This window comes from Schistocerca piceifrons, chromosome 3 (genome assembly GCF_021461385.2).
Source record: "Schistocerca piceifrons isolate TAMUIC-IGC-003096 chromosome 3, iqSchPice1.1, whole genome shotgun sequence".
NCBI classification, from domain to species: Eukaryota; Metazoa; Arthropoda; class Insecta; order Orthoptera; family Acrididae; genus Schistocerca; species Schistocerca piceifrons.
The window spans coordinates 732,503,220-732,519,149 of NC_060140.1; the positions used below are offsets into that span (position 1 = coordinate 732,503,220).

General features: G+C 46.6%; 1 protein-coding gene across 1 annotated transcript in view; it reads left to right on the forward strand.

The window, feature by feature from the left end:
• The first annotated feature begins 3,550 nt into the window (after positions 1–3,550).
• LOC124789280 (fatty acyl-CoA reductase wat-like) overlaps positions 3,551–15,930 on the forward strand; it is a 243,661-nt gene continuing 231,281 nt past the window's right edge. The window contains exon 1 of the mRNA XM_047256585.1: positions 3,551–3,761. The gene's annotated coding sequence lies outside the window, so the exon portion shown is untranslated. The remainder of the gene's footprint in view (positions 3,762–15,930) is intronic.

Genomic DNA, 15,930 nt, shown 5'->3' on the forward strand with positions numbered 1-15,930 from the left:
CAACTACACACTCAGTTTGACAAACATTTGCACGAAGACGAACGACACTAAGCAGTGGCTGTGCAATCATGAAGAGAAATCTGGACTCGATTCACACACACAGCCAACCCATAAGCGATCGGCGAGCCAATGCACGTCGTCCAGTAGGGCGACCGACCGACGATGCACGATGACCATCCCCAGCTGAAGTGATGTGTGACAACAACGGCCGGGCGAGCCATGGACATGCAGGCCTCACTGCTGCTCCAACCCGACTGAACTAGTGCCGCGTTCCAACTCCCCGACTGGCAGGTCCGAACTGCACTCCTGGCACATTCCAACTCACTCCACGACAGACAACTGGGAAGTAAGAGCAATGCAGCAAAGATAACATGTGAGGGCTATATCGATAGGCGCTGCTGCTGCTGCCGCTGACGGGCAGACAAAGCAGCAACTCAGTGACAACAGAAATTGAAGCTAACATAACGAGGTGGCAACACGAAAAAAAAAACAGGATGTAAAATAAGAGATGGCACGAGCAAGAACCAATCACGGCTCAATCACACAGACTTAACAGGTGCCTGTACAACAATGGCGTAGTGTTTGCTGGGTAGTGGCTCTGAGCACTATGGGACTTAACATCTTAGGTCATCAGTCCCCTAGAACTTAGAACTACTTAAACCTAACTAACGTAAGGACATCACACACATCCATGCCTGAGGCAGGATTCGAACCTGCGACCGTAGCAGTCCCGCGGTTTCGGACTGCAGCGCCTAGAACCGCACGGCCACCGCGGCCGGCTGCTGGGTAGTCAAACATCCAAAATCACTGTAGACACAACCACAGATGGTGCGGTATGTTACAGAGAAGACGCCTACCAGGGCGGAGGAGGGCCATAGGAAGAATGGAAGCAGGACAGTCGCAAACTGATGTGGCCCGATGGCTTAATGCGAACCGCTCTGTTGTTCCTCCGATGTGGCGACATTTCACAGAGACAGAAACTGCATCCCAGAGATCCTGGCAGGGCCCGTCACGTGTGCACCAGAAGAGAAAAATGGTTCAAATGGCTCTGAGCACTATGGGACTCAACTGCTGAGGTCATTAGTCCCCTAGAACTTAGAACTAGTTAAACCTAACTAACCTAAGGACATCACAAACATCCATGCCCGAGGCAGGATTCGAACCTGCGACCGTAGCGGTCTTGCGGTTCCAGACTGCAGCGCCTTTAACCGCACGGCCACTTCGGCCGGCACCAGAAGAGAATGATGGTACCACCTTAGTACTGCTCGTCAACCTGAATGTGAGCTCGTAGCATCCATTGGATGTGTTGTATCGAGACAAACGGTGCTCAGAAGGATTCGGCAGAGTGGTCTTTATCGTCAGAGACTTATTGTATGTGTACCTCTGATGCGTCTTCACAGAAAAGAACATCTAGAGTGAAGCCGTCAACATGCCACCTGGACAGTTGAACAGTGGGCCATTGTCCCTTTTACAGATAAGGCCCGATTTGCTCTGATGAGTCATTCTCGACGGATTCGCATCTAGGGGGAACGTGGAACATGATTTCGAGACCCAAACACTGTGGAAATAGACGGATATCGAGGAGCATCCATAATGGTGTGGACATGGATTATGTTGATCACTAAAACACCTCTTGATGAAATTGTTCAGGTGGTTCAACAAGTTTTAACTGCTGTCAGCCATCGTGACTTGATCTTCGGACCTCATGTGCGGTTGTTGCGACGTGCTGTGGGCCGAGACTTCGTACTGATGGACGATAGTGCTCGACCTCAGAGAGCACAGGTGATTGACGTTTTCTTGGAAATGCACGATATTGCACGCATGGGGTGGCCTGCTCGCTCTCCCGCTTTGAATCCCATAGTGTGTGTCGGGGAGACGGGTTCCATCACGTCAGTATTCAGCAATCACACTTCAAGACTCGGAAACAACTCTGCAGGAAAAATTGCTGTTATTGCCTCAAAATGAGATTGATGACATCATTCACAGCAAGCCTCGATGTTGTCAGGCCTGTAAAGCTGCATTTACACATATAGCAGTTGTTTACGTTCTGTACACTCTACATTGTTTCTACTTTACTATCACCTTCTTGCACAATTTTATGGCAAAATTAACGGAACATTGCAAAATTTCCGTTTGTTGCTTTAATTTTAAACCAGTCTCGACAGGTCTCAATCCGACTGCTGACGAATCCCGGCGTTGTCCTTCACGCACGTGGCCTAACACTACTTTCTCAGAACTTACCATTAAAATGCGATTTCTGAATGGGAAACCGGTTAAATAGTCCTCCTTTGTACAGGTGCAGAATGCAGATCGAGTTACTCGTACCTAGTTCACGCAGTTGCGCTGAAATGAAAATCATTTCTATATCCAAGCATGTAGTACACTTCACTTCAGTACGATATTTGTTGGCAGCCGCCTTCATGACATAACAGTTTTAATGGACATGAGTGTGATCAGTGATGGATGTGGAAGATCCAACGGACAGCAGCGCGCTTCGTTACAGGATCATTTAGTAATCGCGAAAGTGTTATGGAGATGATAGATAAACTCCAATGGAAGACTCTGCAGGAGAGACGCTCAGTAGCTTGGTACGGGCTTTTGTTAAAATTTCGAGAACATACCTTCACCGAAGAGTCAAGCAGTATATTGGTCCCTGCTACGTATATCTCGCGAAGAGACCATGAGGATAAAATCAGAGAGATTGGAGCCCACACAGAAGCATACCGACAATCCTTCTTTCCACGAACAATACGAGACTGGAATAGAAGGGTGAACCGATAGAGGTACTCATGGTACCCTCCACCACACACCGTCAGGTGGCTTGCGGAGTATGGATGTAGATGTAGATGGAGTAGTGCCAGATGACGATGAAGTAACTTTCAGAGGCAAACTGTAGGGGACAAAAGCACCACCAAAGGGGTAACATCATTAGTGACACCGTCGATTGAGTCGGTTAGGATTGGCATTGGCTCTGAGCACTATGGGACTTAACTGCAGTGGTCATCAGTCCCCTAGAACTTAGAACTACTTAAACCTAACTAACCTAAGGACACCACACGCATCCATGCCCAAGGCAGGATTCGAACCTGCGACCGTAGCGGTTGCGCGGTTCGAGGCTGTAGCACCTAGAACCGCTCGGCCACTCCGGCTGGCGAGTCGGTTAGGAGCATCCACTTGCCTAACACGTCTCTCGAATGTAACGACCGGTGGAGACGGAAGGTCGATAAGATTTACGTCGTCCGCTTCGTCTGCTAGCCTTATCCCGACGCTGCATGTTTTTTAAGCGTTCCTAGAAACCGATTTGTTAAAATAAAATCGCTTCAGCGCTTGGACAGCCCCGTGACCATAGGGTAGCCTACGAAGGTCGAGCCATCCTGATGCAGCAATCTCGTATACTGGACAGGAGTTTCCCAGCAGTGAGAGAGGCCTGCGGTGCGGTGCCTTGGCCGGCCGCGACCGCAGCCTCACACTCACACACACGCGCGGCTGCCCACATACGCGGCACAAAACCGGACGGCTGCGCCTCCAGCAGCTCCAGTCTGCGCGCAGCGGACACAGTCGCCGGCCGCGCCGCTGCCCCCTCCAGTTCCTCCGGAGTCCACCATCCGCCGCGCCCGCTCGCTCTCGGCGGCCAGCGAGCAACGCCGTGCCGACCCACTGGCAGACAGTCCAGCACTTGGCACGGCTTTCTCCACGTGCCGAGGCCTCAACCTCATTCCGATTGTGCGTGAGGCGGCGATCCTCGCTGGACGGGTTTGGCGGTAAGTGCTGCTGCCATTGCGTCGGCTTGCTGTGCTCCTCTCGTTAGTAGCTAGCCGAGTGGTAGTTCCTTCCGTTCCACCTGCAGGCTGCATCAGAGCGCCATTTGTTTAAAAAATATGGCCAGTGGCCTCCAGGCGAGTTCCGTGAGGTCATTTACACACCTCGGTATTGCCGTGGTTCTGAAAGAGCCTCCAGGAAGGTAACTCGTGTAACTGTGATTCATGAACTACACCGATAAAAGAAATTAGTTGCTCTAGCTGGCTGGAGTTGAAGTAATCAGCCCTTCGAACAAGAAATCGTGCTGACATCTACATGAAGACACGAAAAATATGAATAACAACGCCATCAGTCACAAAAAATAGTGTTTTATTAAAGCTCACGATTCATTTCGGACCCTGTGGGTCCATCAACAGGTGCAAGTCATACGTTATTTACGTCTGTTCTTGAGTGAGCCGACTCAAAATGCACGTTCCTTTTGTGAGAAGATTAGGTGTTAAATTTGGAAATAAGAGAACTTAGCACTTAACCTTCCCACAGCAGAAACATACATTTCGCATCACCTCACTCAAGCAGACGTACACAGTATATAAAACAATTTGAACATAATAATTAACGTGAAGGTTCCGAAATGAATCGTGTAGTTTAATAAAACACGGATTTCTTGTGACTGAAGACAATATTATTCATACTTCTTGTGTACTGAATACAGTCTCGTCCACAGCTGCAAAATATGGGTAAAAATGCATTACCTGAAGAGACTGTGGAAGTTACTGAAAGTGTGAAATAGGTGACCGAACGTAGATTTGAACCTGTTTAAATACAACCGTACGGTAACGGGCCGCCTCTCTCTATTGTGTCCGCGAGACGTCCTTTGGTATTGGAGAAATAGACGCCATAAATATTAATACCGTCCTCTGTGAGTAAAAGGCGCAGTAATGCGGTAAACTTTAACGGGGTATAAACACAGGTTTCAGCGATTCTTCCAAGTACCAGAGCAAATCTCACTTTCACGGGGAAACGCGAACTGAAACGTATCTTCGTGCCAGGCCGAAGTGGGCATCGTATCGACATTCCAATGCTGATATCTGTCATTCGCCGCATTCTCTATCGGGTGAATAATCTCACTAACAACTGGAGTGTCTTAAAACGCTCTTTCGTCTCTCTGCCTCTTCTGAATTGCACATAAGTGGCATATTTACTCGTAGTTTGTAAGGAAAGGAGGCAAGCGGTGGCAGGTTGAAATGAAGCCATTCCTGACGCATGTTCAGATAAATCGCCCGGAAGAGCTCCTCTCACAAAACGCAGCTGCCTTCATTCGGCTACCAACTTCACGAATCTTCTGCTCTCCGAGTACTGGGCTCTAAGTTTATAGTTATCGCTGACTCCAGTCGGCTTCCCTTCTAATTCTTGCACTAATGACCTTGCCGTTCAACGCCCCTAACTCACCCATCCTTCCAATTCATTTATAGTATACCACTGCCGACGAGCGGTACGGATTTTATTTCAGTTTTATGAGCGCAAAATAGTGCCGCATTTCGACAATGCTCTGGAGCTACTTTCTTCATACTGCTGAGAGTGGTGCTTACTGGGCGCTGGAGCCTCGTTACGGCGTTTCCTTTCAGATGTAGGCTGCTGAGGTACCCTGGAAATCACCTTCGAATATATTTTTTTTCCTTATCACAACCTCTATTTACTAACTGAAGTTGTTGCTTTTGCTACTGGCCATAATCCGCTAAGGTTTCTTCCTTTTCTGCCTCCTGTTTCACATTATCACCACAAGATTGTAATTGAAAAATTGTAAAACCGTGTCATGTGACAAAGGCATCTATCTTCACTTGATTTGGATCCTAAGGGGTAGCTTCCTTATCCGTCACTTGATGTGTCGTTAGAAGTGTCTTATCTGATTCTGTTGGAACATGGAAATAGTTGCGCATAGACAAAGTTGGGGCGCGACGTGCTTCCAGGAGGATGAGAGCTTTGAGTTTGGTCTTACTAATCTCCATAAAATTATTCAATTTTTGGGTTTAGCGGTTGCTGTAGGGGTCATGTTCTTATTAATCAATGTATGCCCATACCATATGAGGATACATGCTACAAGCGTTTGGAGTGTGATGCGTATAGAATTTAAGAATGAAAAGTACTTGTTTGATCATTATAAACCAGTAGTACTTCGCTGACTTTGCGTGTAAAATTAGTAACAGTGACAATTTTTTCGCAGAAAACTAAATTGGTTTGAGTGTTGTGTTGTTCGTCATCATAATAACTTTAACAGTCTTCATTGTGCCATGTTCTAGAATAAAGACTGCATAAACTGATGCCGTACTGATAGCAGAGACGTGCTGATATTCAGTCTTTGTATTGACATAAATTTCATCAACTGTTCATATCATAGATTAATGAGTAATTGTATCTAAATACAGGCGTTTTCGAATGCACGGTTTGAAAACACAGAATACACCAAACCTGTATCTCATAAAATAACACAGTTAAAAAATTCATGATAGTGCGCACTCTGCGTCAACTACGTAATATAACTTTTAGGGTTTCATTTAATTATAAAAGAATTCTACATAACACAATAAAACCACAAGGTGCAGGATGCGAGAGATGTGTTGAGGAGAGCATATGGTCGGTAAGGGGAGAGATATTTTGGGGGTATATACTCCAATGTCACACAGTTAACTCAGCCTTATTGTTTTCTTTACGTCAGATGAAGCATCAAACGGGTTTACATTTTCGTACCATAGGGAATGCTAAGCGTGCCTGAGGAGCGAACGGATAATTATATACTAAGAATGCGAGTCGTCGGTTATAGAAAGCTGCGCCGCATTAGCCGAGCGGTCTAAGGCGCTGCAGTCATGGTCTGTGCGGCTGGTCCCGGTGGAGGTTCGAGTCCTCCCTCAGGCATGAGTATATGTGTTTGTCCTTAGGATAATTTAGGTTAAGGAGTGTGTGAGCTTAGGGACTGATGACCTTAGCAGTTAAGTCCCACAAGATTTCACACACATTTGAACATTTTGGTTATAGAAAGTGTAATGCCTGCTTCTACGAACAACGAGCTTTTTGGGTTGTTAGAGTTCAGTAGACTCTGCGTTTTGTCCACTTATTGTTTTCAATTTTTACTTCAGAGAGGATAGTTAACAACGACTACAATGTTCATGCTCAGCGTGTTTTGACTGACATTGTAAGTAATCGGTTTCCTTCATAAGTATACCCTGCTATATAAACCACGACAGAAAAAAATATAATATTGGAAGTTTGCTATACACTTAATGCAGTACATTCGAGGAATTTTCCAGTGGTTTATATGTTTAGACTACATTTTACTCGCAGAATTTAAAATCCCAGGAAACGTCTAAATTCCTGACGGAGTTTCAGTAGGATAACGAATCCCACCGAAAAACATTTTACGGTTGAATATAGTAATCTGTATAGCACTGCACCCTGCTGTATTGTCATGCCCTCCCTCGGAAGTGCTTTCACTACCTATTCTTCAGTGTTCAGTTAGGTGGCGGTGTGTTCAATCTACAACATATGCGGTAAACCTTTGTCGTGTGACTCTCTCTCTCTCTCTCTCTCTCTCTCTCTCTCTCTCTCTCTCTCACACACACACACACACACACACACACACACTGTGGAGTAGAAGACATTGCTAATCACAAACTACTTTAGTTTTTCGTGTATACTGTATAACTTATCTACGACGAGAAAAATTGTCACAACGCTTTGGGAAACATTGATTTATTATTGATTGCCTTTTCCGAACCTAAAAATAAATATCAATTCATCTAGTCAGAAGAGGGAGGTCTTCAGTTGAACACACATTCCGAATAAATTTGTGAATGGATATTTTTCGGTTGAGACAGTATTGAAGACATAACTGTCAGAATTACAAGAATTTATGAATGACAGAGCGCCAAAGTTTTGGGTGGCTTAGTCGTCACTTAATGACTGAACCACCAAGCCTCACGTACCTTATGGTGAAGATCATATAGTGGTTACGTTGGAAGGTTTTGTAACATCCGCCGAGGAAACCAGCAAGGGCTCGCAGAATCTCGCGGAAGGGCCATGCAGTAGCCGCTCGGCAGTGTTTTGCTCACGAGGCCTTCGTGGCAACGGCGGATCTGGTGCGTTGCGACAATGCTGTGGGGCCGTTCCTTTCCGGTGTGGCAGCTGACTGACCTTCAAGGTCACGCGCCTGCACTTGCAGCCGTCTTAGCTCGCAGCCGCTCTTGCACAGCGGCGTCTCATCTCTTTTGGACAGTGCATTCGTTAGTAAATTTCATCTTAGATCTTTTCCACGTAGAGAAGCACAGTGTAAATTGCACTAGTTAGCAAAGCATTTTCCTCTTCTTGCCTCATTTTTTCGCCTTGTCCACTAGCTAGAGCCTAATTACACGACTGGCCATTAAAATTGCTACACCACGAAGATGACGTGCTATAGACGAGAAATTTAACCGACAGGAAGAAGATGCTGTGATATGCAAATGAGTAGCTTTTCAGAGCATTCACACAAGGTTGGCGCCGGTGACGACACCTACAACGTGCTGATATGAGGAAAGTTTCCAGTCGATTTCTCGTACACAAACAGCAGTTGACTGGTGTAGCCTGGTGAAACGTTGTTGTGACGCCTCATGTAAGGAGGAGAAATGCGTACCATTACGTTTCCGACATTGATAAAGGTCGGATTGTAGCCTATCGCGATTGCAGTTAATTGTATCGCGACTTTGCTGCTCGCGTTGGTCGAGAACCAATGACTATAAGCAGAATATGGAATTGGTGGGTTCAGGAGGGTAATATGGAACGCCGTGGTGGATCCCAACGGCCTCGTATCACTAGCAGTCGAGATGACAGGCATCTTATCCGCATGGATGTAGCGGATCGTGCAGCCACGTCTCGATCCCTGAGTCAACAGATGGGGACGTTTGCAAGACAACAACCATCTGCACGAACAGGTGGACGACGTTTGCAGCAGCAGGGACTATCAGCTCGGAGACCATGGCTGCGGTTACCCTTGACGCTGCATCACATACAGGAGCGCCTCCGATGGTGTACTCAACGACGAACCTGGGTGCACGAATGGCAAAACGTCATTTTTCCGGATGAATCCAGGTTATGTTTACAGCATCATGATGATCGCATCCGTGTTTGGCGACATCGGGGTGAACGCACATTGGAAGAGTGTATTCGTCATCGCAATACTGGCGTATCACCCGGCGTGATGGTATGGGGTGCCATTGGTTTCACGTCTCGGTCACCTCTTGTTCGTATTGACGGCACTTTGAACAGTGGACGTTACATTTCAGATGTGTTACGACCCGTGGCTCTACCCTTCATTCGATCCCTGCGAAACCCTACATTTCAGCATGATAATGCACGACCGCATGTTGCAGGTCCTGTACGGGCCTTTCTGGATACAGAAAATGTTCGACTGTTGCCCTGGCCAGCACATTCTCCAGATCTCTCACCAATTGAAAACCTCTGCTCGATGGTGGCCGAGCAACTGGCTCGTCACAATACGCCAGTCAGTACTCTTGATGAACTGTGGTATCGTGTTGAAGCTGCATGGGCAGCTGTAACTGTACACGCCATCCAAGCTCTGTTTGACTCAATGCCCAGGCGCATCAAGGCCGTTATTACGGCCAGAGCCGGTTGTGGAGCCGGTTGTTCTGGGTACTGATTTCTCAGGATGTATGCACCCAAATTGCGTGAAAATGTAATCACATGTCAGTTCTAGTATAATATATTTGTCCAATGAATATCCGTTTATCATCTGCTTTTCTTCTTGGTTTAGCAATTTTAATGGCCAGTAGTGTGGTTTGCTGTCCACTATGAGCGTGTATGTAGATTTTAATCTGTCTTTCATTTGTAGTAACCATTTTTGTGCTGCCTACATAAAAATATTGTAAGAATCATCTCCAAAATGTGTCGAACATCAGAACATCTAACTATAGCAATCTTTTTTCCCTACGGGCGGTTCGCTGGCGGTACCAAATCAGTCGTGATTTAAGTACGGTTTTATCATCAACCTGGGCAGTTAAACGAAACGAAGGCACGGATTCGCAACAAAAACTCCAGCTATCGTGTGTAGTTTCGGATTAGGACGTCTTCTTAGTTTTCATTGCGAGTCATTTTATCGTACTGTAGCGATGAAGTCGCATTGGTTAAGACGATGAACTGGGTCCAGTTTGGTAACGTTTGGTTTCTTGAGCTGTAAAAATTTAACTACTTCTGTAAACAACTTACATTCACGCGTAGACTGTTTCATGCTATTCTCCGCATTGTTATTGGGGTGCCCACTGCTGGCCGTTAAAATTGCAACAGTGTGAAAACAGCGTACCACAAACGTCAAAATGTCTAAAAAATGTTCAAATGTATGTGAATCTTATGAGACTTAACTGCTAAGGTCATCAGTCCCTAAGCTTACACACTACTTAACCTAAATTATCCTAAGAACAAACACACACACCCATGCCCGAGGGAGGACTCGGACCTCCGCCGGGACCAGCCGCACAGTCCATGACTGCAGCGCCTGAGACCGCTCGGCTAATTCCGCGCGGCCAAAATGTCTACGTGTAGTACATTCTTGGATACGCAAACAATAAGTATTTCAGCGCAACTGCCCATGATACGTAGCAGTATCGTCATCTACATTATGTTTGTAACCTAAGATAAATCAGCGGGTTTCTAATTCAGAAACCGCTTTCTTCTGAAAAGATAATGTTGAAATTCATGTAAGAAAAATAAACGTCTTTCAGGCACGTAACAGAAGGCTACAGTGACGGAATCGTGGCCAATCGAGACTGCGGTTTATGTTTCAGCAATACTGCTCCTTGTGTTGGTCGGCATCCAATTACTGTCATACGAATATGTAATCGATGGGTTCAGGAGAGCCATACTCAACGCCACTTAGGATCTCAGTGGTTCCACGGGATTAGCGCCTGAGAGGATGTTCAGGATTGTACAGCCACTTTACGTTCCACGAATCAAGAAAAGGGTTTCTATGAAGGACGAAAAATATGTACAACGACAGTTTGACAACATCTTGTGCACCGAGCGAAGTGGCGCAGTGGTTGGCATACTGGACTCGCATTCTGGAGAACGAAGGTTCAAACGTGCGTCCGGCCATCCTGATTTAGGTTTTTAGTGATTTCCATAAATGGCTTCACGCAAGTGCGGGGACGATTCCTTTCAAACGGTACGACCGATTTCCTTCCCCATCCATCCCTAATCCTTTGGGACCGATGACCTCGTTGTTTGCTCCCCTCCCTGAATCAACCAACCAACCAACCAACCAACTAACAACTTGTGCACTACGGACTGTCAGCAAATCTCCCTCGTGCCCCATTTTTTTCACAAAATTATAAACTATCCGTTCGGTCAGTGACGTGTCTGATCAGTGTATTCCAGTTGTGTCTGTATCGTGATGTAACATCCGTTCGTGCGAGAGAGGGACCTCAAGATATAAGTATCTCCTATCTCTTCTCCACAAGTGATCACATGGTATGACTCTTGCGTTCCGTTTTGGAATTTTTGACTCTTTTTCTTTTGTCGTAACATAGTTCACACCCGAGAGGTCTATGTGGCATCTCGCCTGCTTTCACTACATGAAATTTACTTGCGGCAGTAACATATTCTTACAACATGACTCACATTCTATAACCAACATGCAGCATGACAATTGCCAAGACTCCAAGACTACAGAAAGGGAACCGCCACGTCAATGACCTGACGGAAAGCTTATAATTTTTTGGAAATATATATATATATATACAGGGTGTTACAAAAAGGTACGGCCAAACTTTCAGGAAACATTCCTCACACACAAAGAAAGAAAATATGTTATGTGGACATGCGTCCGGAAACGCTTATTTTCCATGTTAGAGCTCATTTTATTACTTCTCTTCAAATCACATTAATCATGGAATGGAAACACACAGCAATAGAACGTACCAACGTGACTTCAAACACTTTGTTACAGGAAATGTTCAAAATGTCCTCTGTTAGCGAGGATACATGCATCCACCCTCCGTCGCATGGAATCCATGATGCGTTGATGCAGCCCTGGAGAAAGGCGTATTGTATCACAGCCGTCCACAATACGAGCACGAAGGGCCTCTACATTTGGTACCGGGGTTGCGTAGACAAGAGCTTTCAAATGCCCCCATAAATGAAAGTCAAGAGGGTTGAGGTCAGGATAGCGTGGAGGCCATGGAATTGGTCCGCCTCTACCAGTCCATCGGTCACCGAATCTGTTGTTGAGAAGCGTACGAACACTTCGTCTAAAATGTGCAGGAGCTCCATCGTACATGAACCACATGTTGCGTCGTACTTGTAAAGGCACATGTTCTAGTAGCACAGGTAGAGTATCCCGTATGAAATCATGATAACTTGTTCCATTGAGCGTAGGTGGAAGAACATGGGGCCCAATCAAGACATCACCAACAATGCCTGCCCAAACGTTCACAGGAAATCTGTGTTGATGACGTGATTGCACAATTGCGTGCGGATTCTCGTCAGCCCACACATGTTGATTGCGAAAATTTACAATTTGAATCGAGGAAGTACAGTACATACTGACGAAACTAAAATGAGCTCTAACATGGAAATTAAGCGTTACCGGACACATGTCGACATAACTTTTCTTCATTTGTGTGTGAGGAATGTTTCCTGAAAGTTTGGCCGTACCTTTTTGTAACACCCTATATATATATATATATATATATATATATATATATATATATATATATATGGGATAAGAAAGTTTTGAACACGGATCCCCCTTTTGCAGTCCAACAAGACTCAGGTTGCACGCACCGCCCTTACCTTCTTCGATGCAGAGTTTATTCGTTTGATGCCCTGGCCAGCACGTTCCCTAGATCTGTCTGGAAACATCTGTCCTCGGATTGCCCAGAGCTTGGCACACCATTTATCGCCAGCGACTTCTATTGATGAAGTGTGGTACATAGTTGAAGCACCTTGAAATAACCAAGATCAGTTCTACTCGACCTCCAGATGGGCGCTGTTGCTGCCACAGGTACCAGCTCTGTACACCCTGTACGTCCCCAAATTACCTACTACACTGTTTAGGTACTATACGTACAATTTTTTTATGTGCTGCCATTGCTGGTGTGGTAATTTTAATAGCTGGCAGTGTGTTCTTGATATCAGAAGTTATGTTCGACCACTGGCTGCCTGGAGAACTAACATTTGGAAACGCTAACGCTTCCACTGCCAACTAATTATTTATGAGACATTTACACGGTTGTCAGTGATCGACATGGTAATGCGGACATATGTATTCTGCCTGACATCGTGAAGTGCGTGGCAGAGGGTACCCGATGTACCAGGGTCACCCCAATCCCCTCTCCCTTCATCAGTTCTATTTTCAGTTGACGCACAGGAAACAAGACTGTCTTTACCACTCAGTATACGCTCTAATTTCTGTAAGTTTTCTTCCATAGTCATTACGCGTGGAAAGTAGTAATTTAACTGACTCTGGATGTAGTCTACCGGAATTCTAAGACATAGGGTCTGTGCGATGTACATTTCTCTATATGTAACCTGCACCATTGCAATTTGCTGAGCCTACTTTGAATCATCTGTCCTATTTGGTAGATCTCCTTCGTAGGTGAGTTACACTTCCTTAGGACTCAGCCGATAAATTTCTGTCTGACGTCACTTTTCCCACCGCTTATTCTCCTTCTTCCTCCTCCTTGCCGGTTCCGGTTTCCCTACGTGATCGGTACTGTTACACTCCTGGAAATGGAAAAAAGAACACATTGACACCGGTGTGTCAGACCCACCATACTTGCTCCGGACACTGCGAGAGGGCTGTACAAGCAATGATCACACGCACGGCACAGCGGACACACCAGGAACCGCGGTGTTGGCCGTCGAATGGCGCTAGCTGCGCAGCATTTGTGCCCGCCGCCGTCAGTGTCAGCCAGTTTGCCGTGGCATACGGAGCTCCATCGCAGTCTTTAACACTGGTAGCATGCCGCGACAGCGTGGACGTGAACCGTATGTGCAGTTGACGGACTTTGAGCGAGGGCGTATAGTGGGCATGCGGGAGGCCGGGTGGACGTACCGCCGAATTGCTCAACACGTGGGGCGTGAGGTCTCCACAGTACACCGATGTTGTCGCCAGTGGTCGGCGGAAGGTGCACGTGCCCGTCGACCTGGGACCGGACCGCAGCGACGCACGGATGCACGCCAAGACCGTAGGATCCTACGCAGTGCCGTAGGGGACCGCACCGCCACTTCCCAGCAAATTAGGGACACTGTTGCTCCTGGGGTATCGGCGAGGACCATTCGCAACCGTCTCCATGAAGCTGGGCTACGGTCCCGCACACCGTTAGGCCGTCTTCCGCTCACGCCCCAACATCGTGCAGCCCGCCTCCAGTGGTGTCGCGACAGGCGTGAATGGAGGGACGAATGGAGACGTGTCGTCTTCAGCGATGAGAGTCGCTTCTGCCTTGGTGCCAATGAAAGTCGCATGCGTGTTTGGCGCCGTGCAGGTGAGCGTGCAGGTGAGCGCCACAATCAGGACTGCATACGACTGAGGCACACAGGGCCAACACCCGGCATCATGGTGTGGGGAGCGATCTCCTACACTGGCCGTACACCACTGGTGATCGTCGAGGGGACGCTGAATAGTGCACGGTACATCCAAACCGTCATCGAACCCATCGTTCTACCATTCCTAGACCGGCAAGGGAACTTGCTGTTCCAACAGGACAATGCACGTCCGCATGTATCCCGTGCCACCCAACGTGCTCTAGAAGGTGTAAGTCAACTACCCTGGCCAGTAAGATCTCTGGATCTGTCCCCCATTGAGCATGTTTGGGACTGGATGAAGCGTCGTCTCACGCGGTCTGCACGTCCAGAACGAACGCTGGTCCAACTGAGGCGCCAGGTGGAAATGGCATGGCAAGCCGTTCCACAGGACTACATCCAGCATCTCTACGATCGTCTCCATGGGAGAATAGCAGCCTGCATTGCTGCGAAAGGTGGATATACACTGTACTAGTGCCGACATTGTGCATGCTCTGTTGCCTGTGTCTATGTGCCTGTGGTTCTGTCAGTGTGATCATGTGATGTATCTGACCCCAGGAATGTGTCAATAAAGTTTCCCCTTCCTGGGACAATGAATTCACGGTGTTCTTATTTCAATTTCCAGGAGTGTATATAGACTGTAGCAATGTCAGCGACACTGGATGACCGTGAGCCCTTCCTGACGTTTCCACTACCCCTCCCCCTGTGTACACTATCTGTCTGCGCCAAGAGTAAATCTCATGTTCAAGTGTGAGAACGTTTTGTAAATGTTTGTGTAGCTTGTATCTGAGCGGGACAAAGACACCAGCCCGGTACCACATCCAGGTTGGCCGGCTCAGTTGGCCCTCGTCGTTCATCTGCGAGGCGGATTCGACCTGGGGCACACTTGCTTCCCCTAATCCTGGAAGCGGTGCGTTAACGCGCTCGTGTATCCGGGCGGGTAGCTAGACTTCCGTGATGGTTCCAGCTTAAATCCGCACGGACAGATAATCTCAGGTACCTGACAACTGTTACTAATTTCAGTGACTGATCACCGCCGATCCTATAGTCAAATCACTTTGAATTATGATGCGAGTCAACTGTCAGTTTCCGCACAGAATGCTAATCTCTGTGAGACTTCTCGCATTTTGTAACAGTTTGATAAATACGAGACCTCCAGGTATACGACAGAATCGTCTGTGAATTGCTTATGGAGCTAAAAATGCAATTTTCGGGAACGTTTGTGTGTATTGGAAACAGTAGCTGTAGTGGAGAAAAAAATGGTCAAGTGCAAGGAGGACTTGCGACATGAGGGTTCCGTAAAGATTTAATTATGTACGTATATCATTCATCCATCTCGGAAATCTAGGATCTCGACGGTTATTGACTACTATCCACATAGATGTTGGCAAGATATCTGTCCGGGCAGTTCCAAGATTTACGAGAATGCTTTAATTTTAAAGTATTTTGTAAAATTTTGAATTTGATATTGAAATTACTGAGCGATAGGAGTCTTAACAGATGGACAGACAGTCAGATAACAAATGACGAAAAAGCATTTTTTTGTGTGATATAAGTAGAAATTAGCAATTTTCGGATTTATTTCCTTTACTTAACAATTTTCAATTTTTT